Source organism: Prunus dulcis, chromosome 1 (assembly GCF_902201215.1).
Source record: "Prunus dulcis chromosome 1, ALMONDv2, whole genome shotgun sequence".
NCBI lineage: Eukaryota > Viridiplantae > Streptophyta > Magnoliopsida > Rosales > Rosaceae > Prunus > Prunus dulcis.
This window is the reverse complement of record NC_047650.1, coordinates 7,947,499-7,953,498: the sequence shown is the minus strand read 5'-3', so window position 1 is coordinate 7,953,498 and position 6,000 is coordinate 7,947,499.

The window sequence follows — 6,000 nt, the reverse complement described above, 5'->3', positions numbered from 1 at the left end:
AGAAGTTAAAATTGTAAAGTTAAGAAGGACGAAATAGAAAAAATAAGTACATAAAACACTTAAGTAAGATTATGTTTAGCAGTGCCGGTCCTTAATTTTCAAATTAACTAAAAATTTAACATTCAAGCCAAATAAATTGTATCGATTCAAATTTCAATATATAAAAATTTAGAATAAAAGGCTACAATATATAAACAAGATAAATACTTATAACAATTCAATAAGTTCTTTTTCATCCAGCAATAAGCAACAAGCAACTAGCCAAAAAAGAAGAAGAGATATTTAGTGATATACCCATTCTTAGCACTAATATTATAAATAAACCCTACACTATTGAATTTCTATAAATAAATCCAAAAAAACCCAAAAAATGACGGCTGACCTTATTGAATTTAATATTGATTATTAAATTATTTTGATGCCCTATTGAGTGTTTTGGGTATTTTTATGAGATTTTGGGATTGAGCTTGTTTTAAAAAATTGATGGCAGTTTTCCAATTTATAAGAAGTTAAAGCCTCTTTGTTATGTTGTAAATGGGCTTTGGGTGTGTTTCTAAAGTCCATTTCATATAGGGTATTTTTATAATTTGAGCCAATGTATTGGGTATAATAGTGAATCTCCCAGAAACAATTTCTCTACATGCTAAATAGCCGAAGCAAAACAACATCAATCTATTTGAAATCCCTTTGCATCCTTAACAACCAGCAAAACAAAAATGTCTTTACATCCTCAATAGCCAAAGCAAATTGCAGCAGCCTACTTGAATCTCTTTGCATCCTCAGCAACCAGCAAAACAAAAATGTATTTTCCTCCTCAATAGCCAAAGCAAACAACAACAGCCTACTTGAAATCCCTTTGCATCCTCAGTAACTAGCAAAATATCAACATACCACTTGCAAAATGAGGTGAAAAACAACAAAATTACAACTAAAAAAGTATTATTTAAATTATTTTCTTGCATTTTGAGAAGCAAAATCTTCAATGATGCTTTCAAATTCAAGATTTTCTGACATCTCATTTTCAATGGATAAGATTGGTAGCCCATTTAGCCTTTCTTGTGACATGGTAGACCTTAAGTAAGATTTCAATAATTTTAATTTAGAAAAGCTTCTTTCTGCAGATGCTACAATCACAGGTACAGTCAATAGTATTCTATAGGCAATCAAAACATTTGGAAAACAATCCATATCTTTTACAAACTCTACAATTTCAAGTGTTGTGTTTACTATTGATGGTAAAATATATTGCAGCACCTGTAACTCTGAAAACAAATCACTTGCATCAACATCAGAAAGACTCACCATTTCTTAAAGTAGTTTCTAGCTTCACACAACAATTTTTCAATTCCTCATCACCCAATGAAGTTAACTTCTTTGAATTAAACAAGAACCCAAAAAATACCATCATATGTTTGCATTTGTTCCAATCTACTCCTTAATGAAGAAAGAGCCATATCCACTACACAGATGAAATAATTGACTCTAAATGATTCTTCAACTGATTGTACTGTCTCACCATTGGCATTCTCATCAAATTGTTTCTTTCTATGACTTTGACGTTTTTTAGGAAATTCAGGTTCAATCCCCATATCACAAGCAATAGTTTTAGCTTCAATCATAGCAGATGCAAATCCATTTTCTCTATAATTCTCAAATAAAGAAATGAGCCCCTCCAAATTTTTTTAAAGCAGCATTAATGCACATATCTTTAGATTGTAACTTTTTACTGACTAAGTTAATTTTCAACACAATATCATGCCAAATAACCACGCCTAATAAAAACTCAAAATTTTCCAGTTCATGTGTTGCTAAACTTTCAGCTTCACTTTTTACTTTAGCATCTTCACTAGTTTCTGCTACTTTAAATAAAGCTTCTTTTATTTGAGCAGCTTGGAATCTTATTGCTTTAACACTCTCTACACGACTTTCCCAACGCGTAGTTGACAATGTTTTGATAGTTAAACCATCTACATGATCTCGTAAAATCTTCCAATGCTTTGTAGAATTAGCAAAAACACAATAAATGCGTTGAACCACCCCAAAAAAGGATTTCGCTTTCACACAACAGTTTGCCATATTACATAGTGTTAAATTAAGAGAATGACAACCACATGGCATGAACAAAGCTCTAGGATTTATTTCAAGTAATATTCTTCGTACACCTTGATGTTTTCCTTTCATATTAGAGCCATTATCACAACCCTGTCTTCTAACATAATCAATTTTAAGACCAAGGGACTCTAGGACAGATTGCAATTCATTAAAAAGTCCTAATCCTGATGTATCTTTCACAATTAAAAACTCTAAAAAGTACTCTTCTATTTTCATTGGACTCCTTGACACATCCACACATCGTATTATCAATATATTAGTTATAATAATCCAATACTTACTAAATTAGTTATTAGTTATAATAATAAATCAGTTATTAGTTATTAGTTATAATAATCTAATACAATACTTACTAAATTTTTTTTTTTGGGCCCCCCTGAATAATGGCCCACGGCGGTCACATTGACTGCCCCTGTTCAGGGCCAGACCTGATGGTTAGAACAAACAAATTAAAACCTTCGTTGCTATCATATTAGCAAGATTATGTACATAAAGCTTTAAAAACTAATCAACTTACTCTGCTTGAGACTGGCGGTTCTTACCAGGGATGGCAAAAATCCTCGTGAGAGCGGGTCCCCGACCCTAACATGGAGAGATTTCAAGGCCAAATGAGTATCGGGTACGGGGATCCCTGAACTTGAAAAATCCCTAACGGGTATAGGTAGGGGATGGTATTGGCGTCCCCATCCCCGAACTTGACCCGAAAATATATATGTTTATATTTAAATAAATAAATAATTATAATATGTTTAACCCTAGTTGAGTTGAACTTTTTAGTTAATTGGATGTGTTGAATGATAATTTAATATAAAACTTAATGTTAAAATGTTTGATAAATATTTTTTATGCAAAAAAAGAAGAAGAGGGATTCGGGGCGGGTATGAGGGATAATCCCCCAACGGGGACGGGGATTCCCCGAAACCTATTAAACGAGGATGGGTTCGGGGACGGGGAAGGGGATGGAGAGCGGGGATGAGGATGGTATTGTCATACCCGACCCCTACCCGACCCGTTGCCATCCCCTGTTCTCACTTATGTTGGAAAAAAAACAATCAATAACTAATATAGATAAAATATATCTAAATAGGACAATATGTATACCAAGGAAATTGATTTAAACGAAAATCAAATTGACAACAAATTGTAAATTAAAATACAGTAAACAAAAATAAAACAGACTGATTTGTATTCGAGATAGAGGCTTGTAGATTTGACAATGTCCTAAAGACAGTAATTTCACTCATTCTCAGTGTTTAAAGTTCTGCCTCTCAGAATTCAACTATCTATATTCTAATGACTGCCTTACAGGATTCAATTATCAATATTCTAAGTCCTAATTATGGTAAACTTTGTATATTTCTCTCTCTGGAAGTGTATAAATGAATGTGCGTTCAAATGCTTCTGTGTAAATAGGTTAAGGTTGTTCTAACTTAAATAGGCCTGATACCTTTGTTAAAACAGTTGTTAATCTGGATTTAATTAATTCAAAAATTTAAAAATTAATTTAAATCCAAATGAGCCCAATCCATAAGTGAGGCCCAAGTGTTACTCCATTAGGCCCACCTTCCATTTATGTCTTTCTCCACTCTATTGATGTTGGACAAGTGGTCTCAGATTTTATTCAAACTTCCAACAACTTCCACCTTATTATATAAATTTCACATTTTGCGTACTTCACCTCTAGGGTAATAATGATAATGAGATCTCTATATGAGGCTCAACCACCATGCAACACTTCAGTTTAGGGAAAAACATCGTACAATGAACCGTTGTCCACATGGCTAGCATGACACAAGATTGTCAATCACATGTTCATAAAATAACATAAAAAGTAACTCTAAAAGGTTAACAAAATAAAAGAACGAACACATAATCAAACTACAACATAAAAAATATTTATAGCACCCCAAATGTAGAGACCCCATAGTGTAGCACCCTAAGATTCTCATTGATCTCTAAATGGGTATCCAAAAGGAGTGTGTTGAGAGGTTGAATCCAACCGTCGAATAATAATTTTGTTTGTAATTGATAAAATGGTTACTAAAAAATAAAGACCCCCTCATTATAACCTCTCACAGTAACCCCTCAGTACAGTCTCTCTGCCATTATGAATGCTCTAATCAAATTGCAGGTGAGGCCAAGAAACAAGCCTTGGCCGGAGGAGAAATCTAGTGAGGCAGTGGCCTTGCGTGTCTTATTTAAGTCAATAATAGGACTTGCAAATTAAGTCGATTATAAAGATGTAGGATTTTGCCCAAGAATATTGATACACACAAACATCTTAAGACTAAACTAGCCCAAGTAAAAGAAAACCTAGCCCAAGTCAAAATTGCCCAAGATTTTGAGTTACGCCCATTACCCAAATACTTGAATGTCCATTCATTAAAGAAAATTTTTGCACACGAATTACAAGAGTGCGTGCAATTACCACCCAAAATATTTGTTTTGGCGATGTGCCACCAAGACTCATCACCATGGAGCAATGTACCACCTGTCTTACAAGTTACATTCCATCCACTTTTCCGTTAAGCATGTGGTGTGTTCGCCTCTTTATTTCCTAACCCTCTCTACTTCACACGTTTCCTCTCTCTTTTCCTCTCATTGCTTGAGGCGTCTCTCTTTAAACACATCAACAACTTTCCCAAGCAAAATCCAAGACTCGAACAAATGAACTACCATTATAGGGGAAAAAAAATGAAGTGAGAAATGACAATGGTTTTTCTAGTTATGCCATGGATTTCTTTTTTCCCATTTTTTGGATGATTTGTATGAGAAGGGTGTTGTAGGGGAAGCCTCAACTTTGGGGGTTATGTACTAGTTTTGGGTCTCTGAATTTGAGGGGAGAGGATATGTTGTCCCTAGTTTCATCCCAAGTATCGTGAGATAATGAGTTATTTTCTATGAAAAACAAAAAATGAAGTAAGGGTAGAGATAAAAGCATAATTGCCCTTGCATCGTGACAGTAGGTCTAGCCAAGAACTCCAGCAAGCTTGACTCTCGTTAACACTCACCTTGGATGAGTCATTCTATAGTGTGGGCCTTATCTAAGGTCCTTGGATGAGGCCTTATCTCTTAACCGTTTGATTAAACTAACCAATTTAATCCAACAGTTAAGACATATGGTCTCATCTAGGGGCCTTAGATAAGGCCATCCCTATAGAATTCTACTACCTTGGATGCAACAAATTGCAAAAGTGCTCTACGCCACACAAATTTTTTTTTTAAAATTTAAGAATAAGCAATAATATTTTTTGATAAATTAGTTGCCTTAATAAATACCATACTTGTGTGGCCTAGAGCACTTGTGTTATGAGATATTGCATAAGTCACATGTGTTATGTCATTATGATGGCATCCATTCCTATGCAATCTATCCCATTGATTTGGGAGAATTTATCAAAAATAGCCAAAACTTGATCCTTAATTTCAAAAATGTTAGTTTTTGTAAAATATTTCAAATATAGCAAAAAACTCACTTAAATAGACACAAATGCCCTCAAATTAAAAACCCGTATAAACCTAAAAAATAAACCTTATTAAATAAAACTTTGGAATATTTTTAACCCACGTTTGTACAAAAGAACAGAAGTTGAAATATATCATCCTATTTATTGATATTTTAATCAATTTTAAATTTAGTCCCAATCCAAGCATCATCAAACATCGGTTAAGTGTTATTCAACTTAAGCCAATTCAAGTCAAGATAATTTCTGAGAATAGTTCATACCAAGACAATCTTCCGTAACAAACGAGGCTGAAGGGACCAACTTGGCAAATGACTGAAAGACTTGTTGCCGGATCAACTGCCCAAGTCTGTCCGAATGACACCATTATTTTATCTTCTCTAATGGATCAATCAGCCAAGTGTTCCCCGTACGCATAAATGCT